The 22,094-nt window shown below is 39.7% G+C and overlaps 1 long non-coding RNA gene across 7 annotated transcripts in view; it reads right to left on the bottom strand.

The window, feature by feature from the left end:
• LOC140596308 (uncharacterized) overlaps positions 1-22,094 on the bottom strand; it is a 248,193-nt gene that overhangs the window by 170,458 nt on the left and 55,641 nt on the right. For all 7 annotated transcript variants that reach the window (XR_011998348.1, XR_011998345.1, XR_011998349.1 and 4 more), the window contains exon 2: positions 10,748-10,814. This is a non-coding gene — a long non-coding RNA (uncharacterized lncRNA). The remainder of the gene's footprint in view (positions 1-10,747; positions 10,815-22,094) is intronic.

Genomic DNA, 22,094 nt, shown 5'->3' with positions numbered 1-22,094 from the left:
ATCTCTCCAAAGAAGATAGAGAAATAACCAATAAGCACATTTTAAAAACTCAATATAAAAAAACCCAAACTTTAATATCATTAGTCACTAGGGAAATGGAAATCAAAACTCCAATGAGAGGGATGCCTGGGTGGCTCAGTGGTTTAGCGCCTGCCTTCAGCCCAGGGCATGATCCTGGGGTCCCAGGATCAAGTCCTACATCGGGCTCCCTGCATGGAGCCTGCTTCTCCCTCTGCTTATGTCTCTGCCTGTCTCTTTGTGTGTCTCTCATGAATAAATAAATAAAATCTTTTTAAAAACTCCAATGAGATAACAATGAACATCCCCTAGAATGCCTATAACAAAAAGATGGACAATAACAAGTGTTGGTGAGGATGTGGAGAAACTGAAACACTCATATACTGCTGGTGGGACGGTGAAATGCTGTAGATGCTTTGGAAAAGTTTGACAGTTACTTAAAAGTTACTTAAAAAATTAGAGTTCCTATATGATCTGAGAATTCCATGTATATATATATATATAGAGAGAGAAATATATGTATATGTATATATATATACACACACACACGAGAGAATTCAAAAAATATGTCCACACAAAAACTTGTGCACAAATGTTCATAGCAGCATTATTCATAATAGCTAAAAGTGGAAACAGTGCAAATGTCCATTAACTGATCAATGGATAAACAAAATGGAATACTTTGGAATATTATTCAGCCATAAAAAGGAATGAAGTACTAATACATGCACAACATGGGTGAACCTTGAAAACATAATGCTAAGCGAAAGAAGCTAGACACAAAAGACACATATTTTAGGATTCCATTTATATGAAATGTGCAGAATAAGCAAATCTCTAGAGACAGAATGTAAATTAATCATTGCCAGAGTGGAGGATGGGGGAAGGAGAGTATGAAGAATGATTGCTAATGAGTACCTGATTTCTTTTTAGGATGATGAAATGTTCTGGAGTTAGATAATGATAATGGTTGCACAACTGTGTGAATTTACTAAAAACCACTGAATTTTATACTAAATTTTTTTAAATAAACAAAAAAAATCTACTGAGAGTATGTGTTGCAGCATTTCTGGGATTTTGTATTCTATTTCATTGATCTATGTGTCTATTCCTCAGCCAATACCACACTGTCTTACTTATTGTATTTATATAGTAAGTCTTAAAAATAGGAATTCCTCCCACTTTATTTCTTTTTAGCCATTCTAATTCTTTTTCCCTTTCATACAGTTTTAAAAAATAAGTTTGATTATATCTACAACATATATTGTTGGAGTTTTGATAGGAATTGCATTATACCTATGGATCAGTTTGAGAGGAACTGATATTTCTACCACGTTGAATCTTCCAATCCATACACGCATTATATTGCTCCATTTATTCAATTGATTTCTTTCATTTGTGTTTAAAAATTTTTGGCATACACTATACAGATCCTGTAATTGTTTTATTAGATTTATATCTAACTATTACAATTTTTTGGAGTGACTTAAATGGCATATTTTTAAAATTTTCATTTTCACATGTTCTTTGCTGGTATATAGGAATATGATTGACTTGTGTGTATTGATCTTGTACACTATGACCTTGCTGAACTCACTCATTAATCCTACAAACTTTTCTTCAACTTCTAAAAAAGTTTATTTATTTATTTATTTATTCATTTAAGTAATCTCTATGTCCAATGTGGGGCTCAATCTCACAATTCCAAGATCAAGAGTCTGATGCTCTTCTGACTGAGCCAGCTAGGCACCCTTGCAAACTTTATTTAGACTCCTTTTCTATATAGATAATCAATCATGTAATCTAAAAACAGAACTCCTAACTCTGGGCAACAAAGGGTTGCAGAAGGGGAGGTGGGTAGAGAGATGGGGTAACTGGTTGACGGGCACTGAGGAGGGCATTTGATGGGATGAGCACTGGGTGTTATACTATACGTTGGCAAATTGAATTTAAATAAAAAATGTAAAAAAAGAACTGGTTTTATTTCTTCTTTCCCATATGTATGCATTTTATTTCCTTTTCCTGCCTTATTGAGCTGGCTAGGACTTCTCCTATGATGATGAAAAAGAGTGGAGAAAACAGACATCTTTGTCTTGCTCCTGATCTTAGGGGGAAAGCACTCAATCTTTTGCTATCAAGTATCATGACAGCTGCAAAATTTTTAGACCCTTTATCAGGTTGAGAAAGTTCTCTATATCTAATTTTCTAATTTTTATTTTTTGCTTATGAATGGGTGTCAAATTTTGTCACATGCATTTTCTGCATCGATATGATTGTGCAATCTTTCTCCTTTAGCCTGTTATAGAGAACTACTTTGATTTTCCAGTATTGACCTAGCTTCGTATTCCTGTAATAAATCCCACTTAATCATGATGTATAATTCTTTTTTATATCAGAATTGCAAAGAAGGGTGCCTGGCTCAGTTGGTTAAATGTCTGACTCTTGGTTTCGGGCCATGATCTCAGGGTCCTGAGATCAAGCCCCACATTGGGTTCCCTACTCAGCAGGGAGTCTGCTTCCCCTCTCTCCCTGTGCCCCTCTCCCTGCTTGCTCTCTCTCTCTCTTCTCTCTCTCTCTCTCAAATAGATAAATAAATCTAAAAACAAAAGAATTGTAAAGACTTGTTGAGAAAATTTGCATCTAAGATCATGAGATACATTGCTTTTCCCTTTTTTATACTGCCTTTGTCTGGTTTTGTTACTAGGGTATTAGGGTACTGTTGACTTCATATAATGAGTTGGCAAGTGTACTACCCTCTGCTATTTTCTGGAAAAAAACTGTGCAGAATTGATACTAATTTTTCTCAAATATTTGGTAGAATTCTCCAGTGAAATGATTAAGTTCAAATTTATGAAAGCTTTTATTTTTTTTATTTTTTAAAGATGTATTTATTTATTTTTGAGAGAGAGAAAGTGTGCAAGCAGGGGGAGGGAAAAGAAGAGGGAGAGACAGAGAAACAGACTCCCTGTTGAGTGCAGAGCCCCACTTGGGGCTCGATCTCATGAACCTGAAATCATGACCTGAGCTGAAATCGAGTCGGATGCTTAACTGACTGAGCTACCCAGGTGCCCCTCTTCGTGAAAGCTTCTAAATAACAAATCTAATTTCTTCATATTATTCTTATTCTTCACTATGCATATTATCTATTTTGTATTGTGTGAGTTTTGGTAGTTTGTATTTCTCAAGGAATTGGTCATGTTTCATCCCTCTTTTTGAATTTATGTCAGTAGAGTTGTTTATAGTATTGCATTACTATTCTTTAATGGCTGAAGGATCTCTGGTAATATCCCCCGTTTAATATCTGATATTGGTAAATTGTATCTTCTCTCTTTTTGTCTTTTTCAGTCTTGCTAGAGGATTGTCAATTTTATTGAAAATTTCAAAGAACTCTTTTTTTGTTTTGTTGATTTTCTCTATTGCTTTTTTATTTTAAATTTCATTTATTTCTGCTCTTTATTATTTCATTTCTTGTACTTGCCTTGGATTTATTTTATTCTTTCTCTAGTTTATTTGAGGTGGTCACTTAGACTATTGAGTTGAGGTCCTTCCTCGTTCCTATTTTAAGTAGTCAGTGCTATAAATTTCTCTCTCAGCAACAACTCTGTATAGATCTGCTAATCTTCTTGCTGCTGTTCATTTGTTATATTGTGGTTTTCTAGGAGATTCCTACTTTAATGGCGCCCTCTTCTGTCAGCATAACAAAGTCCAGATATTTAATAAATTGGTGTTTTTGGTTCTGTGATGGGGGAAAATCCATGCGCTCTCTGATTTTGTGGTTCTGTGTCGTCATGTTATCTTTCTTTTCCCCTTCACCACTCATTTGACAAAGGGTTATTCTCCGTTGCTTTTTCCTTTTTTTTCTTTCCCAGAATCTATGTGTTTCAAAGATGGCCCCTTCAAATCACACATGCTTGTAAGTTTCTTTCCTGTAGTTTATGCTCTGTTCTACCTACCTGGTTTTAAAATTTTAGGGTGAGGGCAGCCCTGATGGCCCAGCGGTTTAGCACCGCCTTAGCCTGGGGTGTGATCCTGGAGACCTGGGATCAGGTCCCACGTCAGGCTCCCTGCATAGAGCCTGCTTCTCCCTCTGCCTCTCTCTCTCTCTCTCTCTCTCTCTCTCTGTCATGAATAAATAAATAAAATAAAAAAATTTAGGGTGAACTTAGTCTTACCTGTGGTGGATTTTATATAACTTTAGGCTTTTTAGCTATCTTCCTTCTTCTGTTTTTCCCTCAGGTTTTCTCAATCATCCTTGCTCACCACAAAACCTAGTAAGAAGGCAGGTGGAATGGCAAGGAAACATGAGACATAACACTATAATTTTGTGTTATCTCTCCTTTTACTTATTTTGAAGTTTGCATATTCTTTTTCTTCAAGTTTAGGGGTGAGGGCATGGTTTTGTGTAGTTTTATTTTTCTCTTCTTTTTGTTCTATATTGCTTTTGGAAGAAATGTTGAAATATTGGGCCTTAGGTCCAACAAATATAGTTGCCAGCTACCCAGAAATTCTCCATCATACAGAAGTCTAATAATAGATGTTATTTATGGTGACTACAAGTGTTTTTTAGTATAAAGATATTTATACTAGGAAAGATGTCGGAGATAATGTATAACTTTCCCAGGGCCAAGCTAATGTTTCTCTCTTTTATCCTGTTTTCAACCTCAGTGTTTTGTTTGGAATACAAATGCCTCCCCTCTTCTCCCAACTACCAGCACTAAATATGAAACACCAAGATTCTAATATGTAAATTATTTCAGTTTTTATCTCCAGTATAATATGAATTTCAGGAGTAAACTGCAGTAGAGCCTATCATTCTAGTTGAGAGCGTTGAGTTAGATTAGAAGAGATAACATATCCAAGAGTTTGTTCCAAGATTCGTACATTTAGATACCAATCTCTTCATACTACCTGGTTACCTTTGGGAAGACCTTACTTGTTAAAAGTGTGACAGATAAAAATAGATTTCCTTATGATATCTGTTTTTAAGACATTATGCTTCCAAAATACATGTTCATGAATAACATTTCTAATTAAGGTTTAGCAGCCAAGTTCTCCCATGCATCTTTTTCAGAAAGTATGACGTTGGAATCAATATAGCAGAGTGGTTGAGGTGTGTGATTCTCAGAGCCAGAATGCCTGGATGAACATCCAAGTTCTGCCATTTTATAAACGTGTGAGCAAGTTACTTAAAACCTCAGTACCTCCTGTTTTCTCACCTAGAAAATGGAGGTAGTGGGTGCCTGGGTGGCTCAGTCAGTTAAGCATCTGATTCTTGATTTTGGTTTAGGTTATGATCTCAGGGTCGTGAGACTGAGCCTCACGTCAGCCTCCATGCTGGGCATGGAGCCTGCTTAAGACCCTCTCTCCCTCTTCCTTTGGCCCTCTCCCAACCTCTTTCTCTGTCTTTTAAAAAAAAATGGAGGTAGTAACAGTACCTACATCACAGCATAGTAGGGAGGATTAAGTGAGTTAATACATGTAAGGCACCTAAAGCAGTGCATAACATAGTAAATTCATGTAAGTGTGATATTTATCATATAACTTAGCTTTACTAGTATTTTTTACTAGTTTTTTTTAAAGATTTTATTTATTTGAGAGAGAAAGCATGAGCAGGGTGGGGGAGCAGGGCAGAGGGAGAGGGAGAAGCAGGCTCCCCATTGAGCAGGGAGCCTGACTCAAGGCTAGATCCCTGGACTCTGAGCCAAAGGCAGATGCTTAACTGACCTGAACCACCCAGGTGCCCGTTTTACTGGTATTTTTAATGGCCATATCAATTATCTGTTGTTGCATTAAAATTTTTCATAATTTCACAGCTTTAAACAACATCCATTTATTATCTCACCATTTTTGTAGGTCAGGGTAGGTACTGCTTAACCCGGTCCTCTGCCTCAGAGTTTCACACAAAGCTGCAATGAAGGTGTTGATCTGGGCTTGGGTTCCCTTCTGAAGGATAACTAGAAAAAGATCTGCTCCAAACTCATGAGTGTTAGCAAGATTCATTTCTTTATCATTGTCTGTGGGACTGAGAACCCAGTTTCAAGCTAGGCTACAGGAGACTCCTCAACATGGCAACTTGCTTCATCAAAGCCAGAAACGTAGAGAGTCAGCTAGAAAGACAGAGGTTACAATCTCTTGTAACCTAATCACAAAAGTAATATCTCATCACTGTGTCATTTTCTATTGGTTAGAAATAAGTCACTTAAGCCAGCCTACACACAAGGGGAGTGACTACCTGGACAGGGATCACTGGGGGCCATCTTAGACTCTGTTGATCACACATCTAAAAAAGAAAGTACAGTATTTTCTGAAGGTTTTATTTTTTTAAGATTTTATTTATTTATTCATGAGAGACACAGAGAGAGAGAGAGAGAGAGAGGCAGAGACACAGGCAGAGGGAGAAGCAGGCTCCATGCAGGGAGTCCCATGTGGGTGGGACTCGATCCCGGGTCTCCAGGATCAGGCTCTGGGCTGAAGGTGGCGCTAAACTGCTGAGCCACCGGGGCTGCCATGAAGGTTTTATTTTAAAATCATCTCTACACTCAACATGGGGCTCAAACTCACAACCCCAAGATCAAGAGCCACATGCTCCATTGACAGGAGCCCCAAAAAGAAAGTGCAGTATGGGAGAGATGTTTCAGAATATTGATTCTGTAATCAGCTTTACTCAAATTTAAGTGTTGAGTAACTTGGGCAGGTTACTTAATCCCTGTGTCTCAGTTTCCTCATTTTTAACATGAAGTAATAATAGTACTTGGGAGATACTTTGGGAAGGATGAAATATGAATATCTAAATATTTATCTTCCTTTGAACTTATTGAGTACTTAATAAATATTAGTTAATATTATTCCAAAGCTAACAGAATAGATATTTACCTTAACCAGCTAGTGTATTCTACATGTTGCTGCTAAATAGCTGATCAGATAGGGCTTGAGAAAAATGGACAAAAACAAACCAGCATTACAAAATTGTTACCCTCTTCTGTTAATTATAATTTGGAAAAGTGTCACTTCTGTATAGACCTTCCGCTGGGTTACAAGGTTTTTTTTTAAGGTGCTTCAATACTCAGAACCAGATTAATAATGACACTTAGAACTCAACTCCACACATCAGCTATATCTCAACTCTAACCCAGCCATAGCATCTGCTACATATGTATAGATTAAGACTTTTAATTGCATTATTAGTATATTTTCTTTATTTAACTAAATACAGTTCAATACGCCATTATTGAAAGGGCCAATCCCTTTGCTGGACACTTGAGGACACAGTTCCTAACCTCAAGGAGCTCAGAGTCTCCATGGAGAGAAAGATAAACATGGGATAATAATTCAGTGTAATACACACTGAGGCAGAAGTCAGCATAAGGTTATATGGGAACACAGAGGAGGAGGATTAACCTAAATTAGGTGAGCCAGGAAATACTTCCTCAACAAGGGGAGATACCTGACCTGAGGCTTAAAATATGGGTGAGGAAGGATCTTCTCAGCAGGGGATATAAGAGGTGAAATAGAAATATTCTTGCTTTCAGTTTCATAGTCCAGTGGGGGAGATGAACTCACAAAAAGGTAATGTGATGAAATGCTGCAAGAGCATAGGAAAGCATATTCTGACTGGGATGAAGGGTGGTCAGCAAAGGGCTCATAGAGGAGGAGAGAGCTGAGCCAGACTTTAAGGATGGGAAATTGTATTGGTGTTTGTTTGATCTTCAAGTTTTCTCCATTGCTACTTCCAGCATTAAGTGAAATTTTCCAGGTTGGGACCATTTTATTTTTTGTTCAATCACCCTTCATTATCCACATGTGATTAAAGAAATAGCTGACTGGAAATTAGAACATTAGAACTATGTACCTGCATTACACCTTGGCTGTCTCCTGACTTATTACATCAAGGTATGTCCATATACTGCCTGAATAATGGCAGTATTTATATTAATAATAGTAATAGTCTAACATTTGTATAATGTATTACAGTTTAGAAACCACATTTTATAGATGTTACATTTACAAATTAATTATGTTTCAGACATACAGAAAAATGCTGCAAATGGAAAAATAGCCACCTATAATCATACCACCTAATTAACTGGATGTTACCGTTTTACTTTTTTTTGCTTTGACTCTCTCTCACTCTATGAAGTAATGTAAAACAGACACATAAATCAACGGAATAGAATAGAGAGCCCAGAAAAAACCCAAGCATATATGGTCAATTAATCTATGACAAAGAAGGCAAGAATATACAATGGAAGAAAGGCAGCCTCTTCAATAAATGGTGTTGGGAATATCGGACAGTACATGCAGAAGAATGAAACTGGACCACTATCTTATACCATGTAAAAAAATAATAAACTAAAATAGACTAAATATTTGAATGTAAGACCTGACACTATAAAACTCCTAAAAGAAAACAAAGGCAGTGAGCTCTTTGACATCAGTCTCAACAATATTTTTTGGACCAGTCTCCTCAGGCAAGGGTAACAAAAGCTAAAATAAATGGGATTACATTAAACCAGAAAGCTTCTCCACAGCAAAAGAAACCATCAATGAAATGAAAACACAACCTACTGAATGGGAAAGCGTATTTGCAAGTCACACATCCAATAAGAGGTTCATATATAAAATATATAAAGAACTTAAACAGCTTAATATCAAAAGAACAATCCAATTAAAAATGGGCAGAGGACATGAATAGACATTTTTCCAAGAAGATATACAGATGGCCAGCAGGCACATGAAAAGATGCTCAATATCACTAATCACTAGAGAAACGCAAATCAAAACCACAATGAGCTATCACCTCACACCTGTCAGATTGGCTGTTATCAAAAATAGAAAAAATAACTAGTGTTGACAAAAATGTGGAGAAAAGGGAACGCTCCCACACTGTTGGTGGGAATATAAAGTGATGCAGCCACTATGAAAAACAGTATGGAGGGCAGCCCAGGTGGCTCAGCGGTTTAGCACCACCTTCAGCCCAGGGCATGATCCTGGGGACCCGGGATCGAGTCCCACGTCGAGCTCCCAGCATGGAGCCTGCTTCTCCCTCTGCCTGTGTCTCTGCCTCTCCCTCTCTCTGTATGTCTCTCATGAATAAATAAATAAATAAAATCTTTTTTTAAAAAAACAGTATGGAGCGTCCTCAAATAGTTAAAAAAGAACTATCATATGATCTGGCAATTCCACTTCTGGGTATCTATCTGAAGAAAACAAAAACACCAATATGAAGAGATATATGCACCTCTATGTTCACTGCAGCATCATTAACAATAACCAAGCTATGGAAACAACCTAAGTCTCTATCAATAGACGAATGGATAAAGTAGATGTGGGACACACACACACACACACACACACACACACACACACTGGAATATTACACACCCCCAATAAAGAATGAAATCTTGCCATTTGTGACAACATGGATATGGACCTAGAGAATATTATGCTAAGTAAGTCAAAGAAAGACAAATACTGTATGATTTCACTTACATATGGAATCTAATAAATAAAAGAAACAAGTAAACAAAACAAAACAGAAGCAGACTCAGAGGAAAAAAACTGTTGACTACCAGAGTGGGGAGGGGGCTGGGAGTGGGCAAAATAAGTGAAGGACATCAAGAGGTACAAACTTCCAGATAAAAAAATAAATAAATCATGGGAATGTAATGTATAGCATAGAGAATACAGTTGATTCTTGAATAACAAGGGTTTGAACTGCATGGGTCCACTTACACATGAATTTCTTTTCAATAAATATACGGAAAATTTTTTTGGAGATTTGTATCAATTTGAAGAAACTCTCAGAAAAAATTAAGAAAGGTGGGGGAAGAGTGAAACAGATATAGGTGATTAAAAGTATATATTGAACACTGAGTAATGTATAGAAATGTTGAATCGTCATATTGTACACCTGAAACAAATGTAACACTATGTTTATTAAGAAGCAGTATTAAATTATAACTGCATAAAATTCACAGTACTGGGCAGCCTGGGTGGCTCAGCGGTTTGGCGCCTGCCTTCGGCCCAGGGCGTGATCCTGGAGACCCAGGATCGAGTCCCTCATCAGTCTCCCTGCTTGGAGCCTGCTTTTCCCTCTGCCTGTGTCTCTGCCTCTGTGTGTGTGTGTGTGTGTGTGTGTGTGTGTGTCTCATGAATAAATAAAATCTAAAAAAAATTCACAGTACTACATGCTGTACTACTGTAATAATTTCATAGTCACCTCCTGTTGCTATTGTGGTGACCTCAAATGTTTTGAGTGCATGCTTAAAATGCCATGTGACACTAATTATCTCTACATGAGCAATTTGTCTTTCCAGTAAATTGTATATAGCAGTAAAAAGTGATCTCTTAAAAAAAAGTGATCTCTTGGGGCACCTGGGTGGCTCAATCAGTTAAGTAACTGCCTTTGGCAATGGTTGTGATCCCGGGGTCCTGGGATCAGCCTGAGTGGCGCTCCCCACTCAGCAGGAAGTCTGCTTCACCCTCTGCCCCTCCCCCACACTGGTGTGTACTTATGTTTTCTTTCTCTCTCTCTTTCTCTCTAATAGATAAATGAAATCTTAAAAAATTAAGTGATCTTTCACAGTTCTCGTGTATTTTCCATCATGTTTAGTACAATACCATAAACCTTAAATAACACCATGGGACCCATACAAAATGCCACTAGTGCTGCTAGAAGCAGAGAAAAGTCATGACATTACAAGAAAAAGTTTAATTGCTTGATACATACCATAAATTGAGGTCTGCAGCTGCCATGGTCCGCCATTTCAACATAAATGAATCTAGCATAAGGACCACTGTAAAAAAAAAAAAGAAGGAAGCAAGAAAAGGAAATTTGTGAAGTCATCACTGCAGCTATGCCAACAGGCATGAAAACTTTGCACTTCTTCTGAAATAACTTTTTAATTTGTGTCAAAAATGCAGCTTTTGGGGCGCCTGGCTGGCTCCATTGGTAGAGCATGTGACTCTTGATCTCAGGGTTGGAAGAAGCCCCACACTGAGGGCAGAGGTTGCTCAAAAATAAAATCTTTATTTAAAAAAAGAATATATAGCTTTTATGTGGGTGCAGGATTGTTACAAGAAAGGCATACCTATAGACTCTAATAGGATTCAAGAAAAAGCAGTCATTAGGACAACTTAAAGCAAAAGGAAAGTGGAGGATCTAAAGCTGGAGAATTTAATGCCAGCAAAGGATGGTTTGATAATTTTAGAAAGAGGTTTGGCTTAAAAAGTGTGAAGATAACAGGAGAATCGGTGTCTCCAGCCAAGAGGCAGCACACGTTCCCAGACACCTTTAAGAAAATCATTGAGGAGAAAGGATAGCTTCCTGACCTGGTTTTAAATGCAGAGTAAAGTGTTCTGTTTTGGAAAAAAAATGACACAAAGGACATTTATTAGTAAGAAAGAGAATCAAGCAATGGGATTTAAAGCAGGAAGGGACAGACTAACTCTACTGTTTTGTTTAAACACACTCAAGTTTATGATCAGGACAGCCCTTATCTATAAAGCTGTTAACCCCCAAGCCTTGAAGGGAAAAGATACACACTAGGTGCCAATCTTTTTGTTGTACAACAAGAAGGGCTGGACAATGAGAACCCCTTTTCTGGATTGGTTCCACTGATGCTTTGTCCCTCAAGTTAGGAAGTACCCTGCCAGTAAGGGACTCCTTTTAAAGTTCTTTTGATTTTGGATGATGCTTCTGACCACTCAGAAGACCCCATGAGTTCAACACCAAAGGCATCGAAGTTGCCTACTTGCCCCCAAACACAATGTCTTTAATTCAGCCTCTAGACCAGGGGTTTGTACAGATCTTTAAGGCTCATTATACATAGTACTCTGTGAAAAGGATTTTCAATTGTATGGAAGAGAACCCCAATAGAGAGAACACCATGAAAGTCTGGAAGGATGGGGTGTCTGGGTGGCTCAGTTGATTAAGCATCTACCTTCAGCTCAGGTCATGATCTCGGGGTCCTGGGATCAAGCCCTGCATCAGGCTTTTTTAAAAAAACAGAAAAAAGGGACACCTGGGTGGCTCAGTGGTTGAGCATCTGCCTTTGGCTCAGGGTGTGATCCCGGGGTCCTGGGATTGAGTCCCACATTGGGTTCCCCACAGAAGCCTGCTTCTCCCTCTGCCCATGTCTCTGCCTCTTTCTGTGTGTCTCTCATGAATAAATAAATGAAATCTTAAAAAAAAAAAGAAATCACAATATACTTCCATAAAGTTACACCAAATGATTGCCTATCCTGCCTCCACTTCTACCTCCACCTCTGCCCCTCCTGAGATAGCAAGACCAACCCCTCCTCTTTCTACTTTCTTCAGCCTTCTTAACATGAAGATGACAAGGATGAAGACCTTTATAATGATTCATTTCCACTGAACGAATAGTAAATAATCATCAGGCTGTATAGTTAATAAACTTATCTGTTGTATTTGTGTGTCTTCATATGAAAAATCTAATAACTGCATGGCAGTTTTCATCATGTGGAATATCATGTGCAAGACCTGTATGTATCCTTACATAGGCATAAGGTGAGTCATATTTAACAGAAAATTAATGTTATTTTGCTTATTGTTTTGTAACTTTGCTTTCAAAGAATTATATTACTGTACAATATGTCTCATAATCCAAAAAACTACCAAAGTGGCTTTATTTTAAAATGTAACAGTGTTTCCACTACTATATTATGACTATGACTATAATAGTCATTTTTATTTGTCATAAAAATTTTATTTATTTTTTTTTAATTTTTATTTATTTATGATAGTCACACAGAGAGAGAGAGAGGCAGAGACACAGGCAGAGGGAGAAGCAGGCTCCATGCACCGGGAGCTGGATGTGGGATTCGATCCCGGGTCTCCAGGATCGCGCCCTGGGCCAAAGGCAGGCTCCAAACCGCTGCGCCACCCAGGGATCCCTATTTGTCATAAAAATTTTATAATGATTCACTCATTAATGTATAGGCTAGGCTGCCATGAAGCAATTGTACCAATTACATTAGGCTACCAGAAAGCAATAATACTGCTGCTGCTTCATTATTGATGAATGAATAATTATACCAGTAAAAAAATACAAATTTCTGGGCAGCCCGGGTGGCTCAGCGGTTTAGCACCGCCTGCAGCCCAGGGCATGATCCTGGAGACCCAGGATCGAGTCCCACATCAGGCTCTCTACATGGAGCTTGCTTCTCCCTCTCTCTGTGACTCTGCCTCTCTCTCCCTCTGTGTGTGTGTGTCTCTCATGAATAAATAAATAAAATCTTTAAAAAAATACAAATTTCTTTTTCACATTATCTTTTCATTTTGAATGTGCAGTGTTAGTAATATATATAATATCTACAGTGTTTTGCATCATATAAGACAATATTGGGGTGCCTGAGTGACTCAGTCAGTTGGGTATCCCACTCGATTTCGGCTCAAGTCATGGTCTCAGGGTCTTGGAATCGAGCCCTGCATCAGGCTCTGTGCTCAGCAGGGAGTCTGTTTCTCTCCTCCCTCTGCCCCTCCCCCCACTTGCCCACACATAGTCTCTCTGTCTCTTTTGAATAAATAAATCTTTAAAAAAAAAGCCAATACTGATGTAGGTACTGACAGATGATTCATATTGTAAACACAAAACATAAACATACAATGTCAATATAGTGCAGTACTATAAATGTATTTTCCCTTCTCATGATTTTCTTAATAATATTTTGTATTTTCTAGCTTATTTTAAGGACACAGTATGAAATGGGCAAAAGACATGAAAAGAAATTTCACCAAAGAAGACATAGACATGGCTAACAAGCACATAAGAGAATGCTCCGCATCACTTACCATGAAATACAAATCAACAGCACCATGAGATACCACCTCACACCAGTGAGAATGGGGAAAATTAACAAGGCAGGAAACAACAAATGTAGGAGAGGATGTGGAGAAAGGGGAACCCTCTTGCACTGTTGGTGGGAAAGTGAACTGGAGCAGCCACTCTGGAAAACTGTGTGGAGGTTCCTCAAAGAGTTAAAAATAGATCTGCCCTATGACCCAGCAATTGCACTGCTGGAGATTTACCCCAAAGATACAGATGCAGTGAAATGGCAGGACACCTGCACCCCAATGTTTATAGCAGCAATGTCCACAAAAGCCAAGCTTTGGAAGGAGCCTCGGTGTCCATCGAAAGATGAATGGATAAGGAAGATGTGGTCTATATATACAATGGAATATTCCTCAGCCATCAGAAATGACAAATACCCACCATTTGCTTCGATGTGAATGGAACTGGAGGGTATTATGCTGAGTGAAATAAGTCAATCAGAGAAGGACAATCATTACATGGTTTCACTCATATGGGGAATATAAAAAATAGTGAAAGGGATTATAGGGGAAAGGAGAGAAAATGAGTGGGAAAAATCAGAGAGGGTGACAAAGCATGAGAGACTCCTAACCCTGGGAAACAAACAAGGGGTAGTGGAAGGGGAGTTGGGCAGGGGGATAGGGTGACTGGGTGACAGGCACGGAGGGGGGCACTTGATGGGATGAGCACTGGGTGTTATGCTATATGTTGGCAAATCGAACTCTAATAAAAAATATACAAAAAATAAAAATAAAAAACAAAAAAATAAAGGAGTGTACCTCACAGATGTCCTACTACAGGGAACATAATTAACTAAGGGCCTCAGCGGCTATACTTTTAATCCATGGGAGGTTGTTGTACCAAGGCCACACCTCCCACTGGCCACTATCAATGATGACTTAGTGGGACCAAATGAGCAGAACTCCTTTGTCAACTGACTTTGGCTCAAAGACTCCCTAAAGGGAGGGAATTTCTCAGCTCAGGCAGTAATCTATAATTTTCACTCAAATTTTTCTCCTAGTCTCCATCCAGAGTCAGAATTGCATTGCAGTCTGATGACACTCTCAGACTTTCCAAGATCCTTCCTTATTTCCTTTCATACAGGCATTTCCCTTAATAAAATTCTTGCACACTTAATCCTTCATTAACATCTGCTTTTCAGAGGATCTGGATTAACACAGGGGGAAGATGTATATAACTGGAAAACCTTGGAAAAGGATACAGAGGGGTTCTTTTACTATTATCACAACCCTTCTTTAAGTTAGAAATTATATCAAAATAGAAAGTTAAAAACAATTGACCCCATCTGTTTAAAGGCACTTAGAATTTTAAAAAGTCAAATATAAACCCTTTCTTCATCGATGAAAGGAGTTCAAATGTGATTACCATACTCAGTTTATAGCACACTTTGTCATTTTTTGCCACCTGAATTTTATTTATTTTTTTAACTTAATTTCTTTTAGAGAGAAAGCATGTATGTGAGGGGAGTGAGGGGCAGAGGGAAAGAAAGAAAATCTTAAGCAGGCTCCACACTAGGTGGGGAGCCCAACATGGGGCTCCATGCCACAACTCAGAGATCATGACCTGAGCCAAAATCAAGAGTCAGATGCTTAACCAACTGAGTCACTCAGGTGCCCCTCCACCTGAATTTTAGAATTTGACTTCAGAGAACCAACTTTAATATTATTATCCTTAGGGGCGCCCAGGTGTCTCAGTCGATGAAGCGTCTGCCTTCAGCTCAGGTCATGATCCCGGGGTTCTAGTATCAAGACCCACATCAGGCTCCCTGCTGAGTGGGGAGTCTGCTTCTCCCTCTCCCTCTGTCCTTCCTCCTGCTTATGCTTGCTCTTTCTCTCTCCCTCAGATAAATAAATAAATAAATCTTAAAAAAATATATTATTATCCGTAAATGAAAGGTTTGTATCTACCTTCTCCCAGCAGTTAAACCCAGATAAGTTTCCAGTGTCAGCACTGGGGCTGAAAGCCCACACCTTCTTTCATACTACTGACAAAGAAGGCAGCTTTTATGTGGAATTTATCTAGTCACACGCCCAGACCCACGTCCCTCTTCTTCTATGAGCAAATGCTTGCTGATGTTTACACATGGGTCCCCTTTGCCCTCTTTGCTGGTCTGTTTCTGCAGTGTTACATTTTCAGTGGGTATGTGCAATAAACAGAAGGCCCTAACCAATTGTTTCTTTCCACTATGGTATTTGCCTATTGTCAGAGCTGCTCTGGCATGGCTGCATTAGCTGTAAGAAAGATGGCATTAAGTTTCCTGCTCCAACTCAAACAAACAAAAAGTCTGGTAGGGACGCCTGGGTGGCTCAGCACTTGAATGTCTGCTCAGGGCATGATCCTGGGGTCCTGGGATCGAGTCTTGCATCAGGCTCCCCGCAGGGAACCTGCTTCTCCTTCTGCCTATGTCTCTGCCTCTCTGTCTCTGTGTGTCTCTCATGAATAAATAAATTAAAAATCTTAAAAAAAATTCTGGTAGAGACAGTCTTCAAACTTATATTGACCTTTTAAAATCTTAAGTATTTTGAGTGATCATTAAATACATGTACAGAGGGCAGCCCCGGTGGCTCAGTGGTTAAGCGCCACTTGCAGCCCGGGGTGTGATCCTAGAGACCCGGGATCGAGTCCCACGTCGGGCTCCCTGCATGGAGCCTGCTTCTCCTGTGGGACCCAGGAAATTTAACAAAAATCCCCTACCCCTGGACAAGCAGAAGCAGAGCATGACTGATTCCATTTTGTGCTACACCTGCCACCTCCTGTATGACCCCCACATGACCTGCTTATTGCTTAAGGCGCTGCCCCACCCTAGTCAAACCGAGCGGAAATCGGCTCATAACAATGTAACCCTGCTTTGTGCCCACCAAAACTGCACTTGGCCAGCTCAAATGGATACTACAGGGTAAAATGTAATTCAATCGGCCACCTGCGTGTGGACCAACATGACTGTGCAACTTTCTGTGTATCCCATGGGCCACTGGCCCCTATAAAGCTGCTACGCCTCTTAGTCTCGGGGTCCAAGTCCCTGCTCCGCTGTGTCAGGTACACTTGGACCCAAGCTCGAGCTTGTAAATAAACCCTCGTGTGTTTGCATCGGTGTCCGCTCCTCGGTGGTTTCTCGGATTCGCAATCTTGGGCACAACACTCCCTCTGCCTGTGTCTCTGCCTCTCTCTCTCTCTCTCTCTGTGTCTCTATGAATAAATAAATAAAATCTTTTTAAAAATAAAAACAAATAAATACGTGTACAGAAAAAAGAACTGAGGGCTGAAAAAGAGACCTTGAAGACCATCTTGCCCATCCTCTTCATTTTATCCATGGAGAAACTGAGGCACAGAATGGGAATATCACTTGACCATGGTAGCAGAGCTGGGATTAAAATCTACGTCCCCAGATTTCTCAAACTAGTCCTCATTCAACTGCATCATAATGTCTCCCTGCTGACAATTTTTAAAATTATAATTTGCAGAAACAATATCATTGTATCCTTATTAATCAAAGTAGGATATACATACATACATACAAGCATAGCTACTGACAAAAATGTTCTAACAGGGGCAGCCTGGGTGGCTCAGCGGTTTAGCGCTGCCTTCGGCCCAGGGCCTGATCCTGGAGACTCAGGATCGAGTCCTACGTCAGGCTCCCTGCGTGGAGCCTGCTTCTCCCTCTGCTTCTCCCTCTGTCTGTGTCTCTGCCTCTCTGTCTCTCTGTCTCTCTGTCTCTCATGAATAAATAAAATCTTAAAAAAAAAAGTTCTAACAGCATTAAAAGAAAACTCAGAAAGCAGAGGGGAAACAGAAACCACAATGTCACTGTTCTAACACAGCATCTTGGTTAATGGTCTACAAATGGCATAATTTCAACTACCATAAGCACCTTACTGGCACATTCACTATTCTTACATTCATTTTCTTAAAGTAGTTCATTCTGCCTATCTTCATTATTAGTTTAAATCTGCACTATCAGACATTATGAACATATTTAGATTGTAACTCATTATATTTTCTCTCTCTTTTTTAAAGATTTTACCTACTTATTTGAGAGAGAGAGAGAGAGAGCATGAGCACAAGCAGGGGGACTGGCAGGAGGAGAGAGAGAGAAAAGCAGGCTTTCTGTCGAGGAGAGAGCCCAAAGTCAGGCTCCATCCCAGGACCCCTGGACCACGACTTGAGCCAAAAGCAGACACTCAACCAACTGAGCCACCCTGGTGCCCCTTTTATCTATCTCTCTCTCTCTTTTATTTTTTTTTATTTTTTTTTTTTAATTTTTATTTATTTATGATAGTCACAGAGAGAGAGAGAGAGGCAGAGACACAGGCAGAGGGAGAAGCAGGCTCCATGCACCGGGAGCCCGATGTGGGATTCGATCCCGGGTCTCCAGGATCGCGCCCTGGGCCAAAGGCAGGCGCCAAACCGCTGCGCCACCCAGGGATCCCTCTCTCTCTCTTTTAAAAGATTTTATTTATTGGGGATCCCTGGGTGGCTCAGCGGTTTAGCACCTGCCTTTGGCCCAGGGCATGGTCCTGGAGTCCCGGGATCAAGTCCCACATTGGGCTCCCTGCATGGAGCCTGCTTCTCTCTCTGCCTGTCTCTGCCTCTCTCTCTGTGTGTGTCTCTCATGAATAAATAGGTAAAAAAAAATTTTTAAAAAGATTTTATTTCTTTATTCATGAGAGACAGAGAGAGAGGCAGAGACACAGGCAGAGGAAGAAGCAGGCTCCTGTGGGGAGCCCAATGTGGGACTCAATCCCAGGACCCCGGGATCACACCCTGAACCAAAGGCAGATGCTCAAAGAACTGAGCCACCCAGGCATCCCTTTTTTTCTCTTTTTTAAAAAGATTTTATTCATCTATTTGACACAGAGAGAGAGAGAGAGAGAGAGAGAGAACACAAGCAGAGAGTGGCAGGCAGAGGGAAAGAGAGAGGCAGGCTCCCCGCTGAGCAAAGAGCCTAATGAGGGGCTCCATCCCAGGACCCCGGGTCCACGACGGAGCCAAAGGCAGATGCTTAACCAACTGAGCCACCCAGGCACCCCAACTCATTATTTTTTTTAATTTTGTTCTTGCTTTATTATTTTTTACACAGCAATGAAATAATTTAAAAATAAAAAGTCTAACATATATAAGGATATGTATATGTGACTCTTTTTCTGCATAGTCAACATGAAAGTTTACTGAAATACATAAAATATTATTTTCGTAAATGGAGAAAAATTGCAAATGTATTGCAAAGTTGTCATAGGATTCCATTTTTTAATGCATCATTTAAAACCCATGCCTTCACAATGTAAGGAAACATCAAAGTTGGGTGAAGAGGGGCAGCTGGGTGGCTCAGTAGTGGAGCATCTGCCTTTATTTAGCTCAGGTTGTGAACCTGGGGTCCTGGGATCAAGTCCCTCATCAGGCTCTCTGTGGGGAGCCTGCTTCTCCCTCTGCCTGTGTCTCTGCCCCTCTCTCTCTATCTCTCATGAGTAAACAAGTAAAATCTTTAAAAAAAAGTTGGGTGAAGACAGATATGGAAGGACGTACATTATTAAAATGCAGTTATAACAGAGTACAGGTCACATCCTAATGCTTTGGATGGTAACACTACTTTCTCACTATTGAAGGTGAGTCTTAGGACACAGCTGTTATCACTGCTGTAAGGATAGATTTTGTTCTGATGCTTTAAGGATTCAGGAGGACAATTTAAAACTTTTGAAACTGGGTTTCTCAGTGGTTTGGCACCTGCCTTCGGCCCAGGGCGTGATCCTGGAGTCCCAGGATTGAGTCCCACGTCAGGCTCCTTGCATGGAGCCTGCTTCTCCCTCTGCCTGTGTCTCTGCCTCTCTCTCCCTCTCTCTGTGTCTCTCATGAATAAATAAATAAAATCTTTAATAATAATAATAATAAATACAAGTTTTCAAATATATGTCATTCAGATGAGGATAAGAATATCCTCTTTTACTAAAATGCATTCATTTTTTAAATTTTAAGATAGTTCTCATTTTAAGCAAACTCAAATCCAAAACTGAACTTGTGGAGCAGTACATTTGAACAATGTGAGAACTGCGTGTTAAACAAAGTAAACCTCCACTGGAAAGAAAGATGTCATCTGTTTTAGAAGCAAACTGTATTTAGAAGGAAAATAAACTTTAGACAAAAGCCACTACACCTTTGTCTCCACAAGGCTGGAAAGAACCTGAGGAGACCACCTACTGAAGCCACCTGCCCTTCACAGCCATTGTGCCCCCTCTGGGTCTCCTCACCTAGGCTCCCATAACTAATCCCCACTAAAGCAGTTGCTTAGTCGCATGGCTCGAGCCGATAATGAAAGAATTTCAGGCACTTGACATATGATGAGGAAGAGCTTTTTGGACAAGAAAGCCTTCCAGGTGCCCCTTAAACCACACAGTTTTAGTCCTTCCCACCGTCTTTGTTATTACCCACCCACGTATTTCTGAGCTTGATCTTCAACTCTTGCTAAACACGGTCAGAATTTGGAAAGGCACTTTGAGATGTCTGACACAATTTATAAACTACCTGAAATCACTTACAGGCCGCTCCAAACTATTTCAAAATAGCTATTTCAATAAGACTTGTGTAAAGCTTCAAGGTTATCTCAAATTGCATTAGACTGTGCTTAGGAAACCAGGCCAGTAGCAGTGTTTTTCGTTGCCTGATAATCAGCTTGGTTGCTTGTTTATTGATTTACGTGTAGGGTAACTGGCCTTTGTTGAACATTAAATTAAAAGCATGTTATAAAGCAATTAGGCCTATTTCACTCACTAGCACTATGTCTGACCTTCCAATCCACATTTCTGAGGAAAAAAAAAAGTGAGCCAGAAAAAAAAATCTAACTAACCAGATTCTCAAAAGCTGTTTTGAATGAACAGATGATATTAGGGCTTAGTTAAACAGTGTGTTAACCAAATTCCCTCTCCCCCTAATTTCCAGCAAATTTCTCTTAAGCATACTTGACAGGAAAAGAGAAAGATATTTTAAGGAAAAAGATATTCAATTAAAGCCCAAAGTTAACTGACCTCCAATGATGGACAGCACAATGAAGAGAGAGCAAAAAATCTGTCTAGACTCCGCAGCAGAAGTCTACAGTCTGGCTCTTCCCTGCCTTGAGCAAATCATTTCCAATCCCTGGATCTCAGTTTTCTCTTCCGAATTCCTTTCATCTTCAAAAGTCTATGTGCTGAATGATGTTAAGGGAAAACTATTCTTAAATTTCAACCTTCTAGGGTATCAGTTGTATTAAAAATATATAGAGAGGCATCTGGGTGTCTCAGGTGGTTAAGCGTCTGCCTTCGGCTCAGGTCATGATCCTGGGATTGAGCCGCACATTGGGCTCCTTGCTCACTGGGAAGTCTGCTTCTCCCTCTGCCCCTCCCTCTGCTCATGCTTATGCTCGCTCCCTCTCTCTTAAATAAATACAATTAAATATATTTAATATATATATTTTGATTTCTCAAAACCAGAATGGATATTCACCTTAAATGCTAATTTGACTATCTCTGGGTGGTGTGTTTCTGAGCAATATTTTTTATTGATGTTTCCAGTTTTTAAAATAGTGAACACACACAGCAAAGGAAGCTATCAGTGAAATGAAAAGGCGACCTACTATATGGAAAAAGATATTTATAAATGACATACTCAATAAGGGGTTAATATACAAAATATACAAACAGGGTGCCTGGGTAGTTCAGTCAGTTAAGCAGCCAAATCTTGATTTCGGCTCAGGTCACGATCTCAGGGTGGTGAGAGAGAGCCCAATGTCCAGCTCTGCACTGAGAGTGGAGCCTGCTTAAGATTCTCTTTCTCGGGATGCCTGGGTGGCTCAGCAGTTGAGCATCTGGCTTCAGCTTAGGGTGTGATCCCATGGTCCCGGAATTGAGTCCCATATCAGGCTCCCTGCATGGAGCCTGCTTCTCCCTCTGCCTCTCTTTCTGTGTCTCTCATGAATAAATAAATAAAATCTTTTTTAAAAAATGATTCTTTCTCTCCCTTTGCCTTTCCTCTAGCTTGCACTTGCTCTCACTCTCTCTCTCTCAAATAAATAAAATCTTTTAAAAAACCAAAATACACAAAGAACTCATACAACTCAACACCAAAAAACAATCTGATGAATAAGTCATGGAAATAAAAGGCACAGCATAGAGAATATAGTCAGTGATATTGTAATAGTGTTGTATGGTGACAGATGGTTGCTATACTTGTGGTAAGCATGGCATAACATATAAAGAA

The sequence above is a fragment of the Vulpes vulpes genome, chromosome X, assembly GCF_048418805.1.
Source record: "Vulpes vulpes isolate BD-2025 chromosome X, VulVul3, whole genome shotgun sequence".
In the NCBI taxonomy this organism is placed as follows: Eukaryota; Metazoa; Chordata; class Mammalia; order Carnivora; family Canidae; genus Vulpes; species Vulpes vulpes.
Note: the sequence above shows the minus strand (reverse complement) of the source record. Positions and strands in the feature narration are given on the sequence as shown.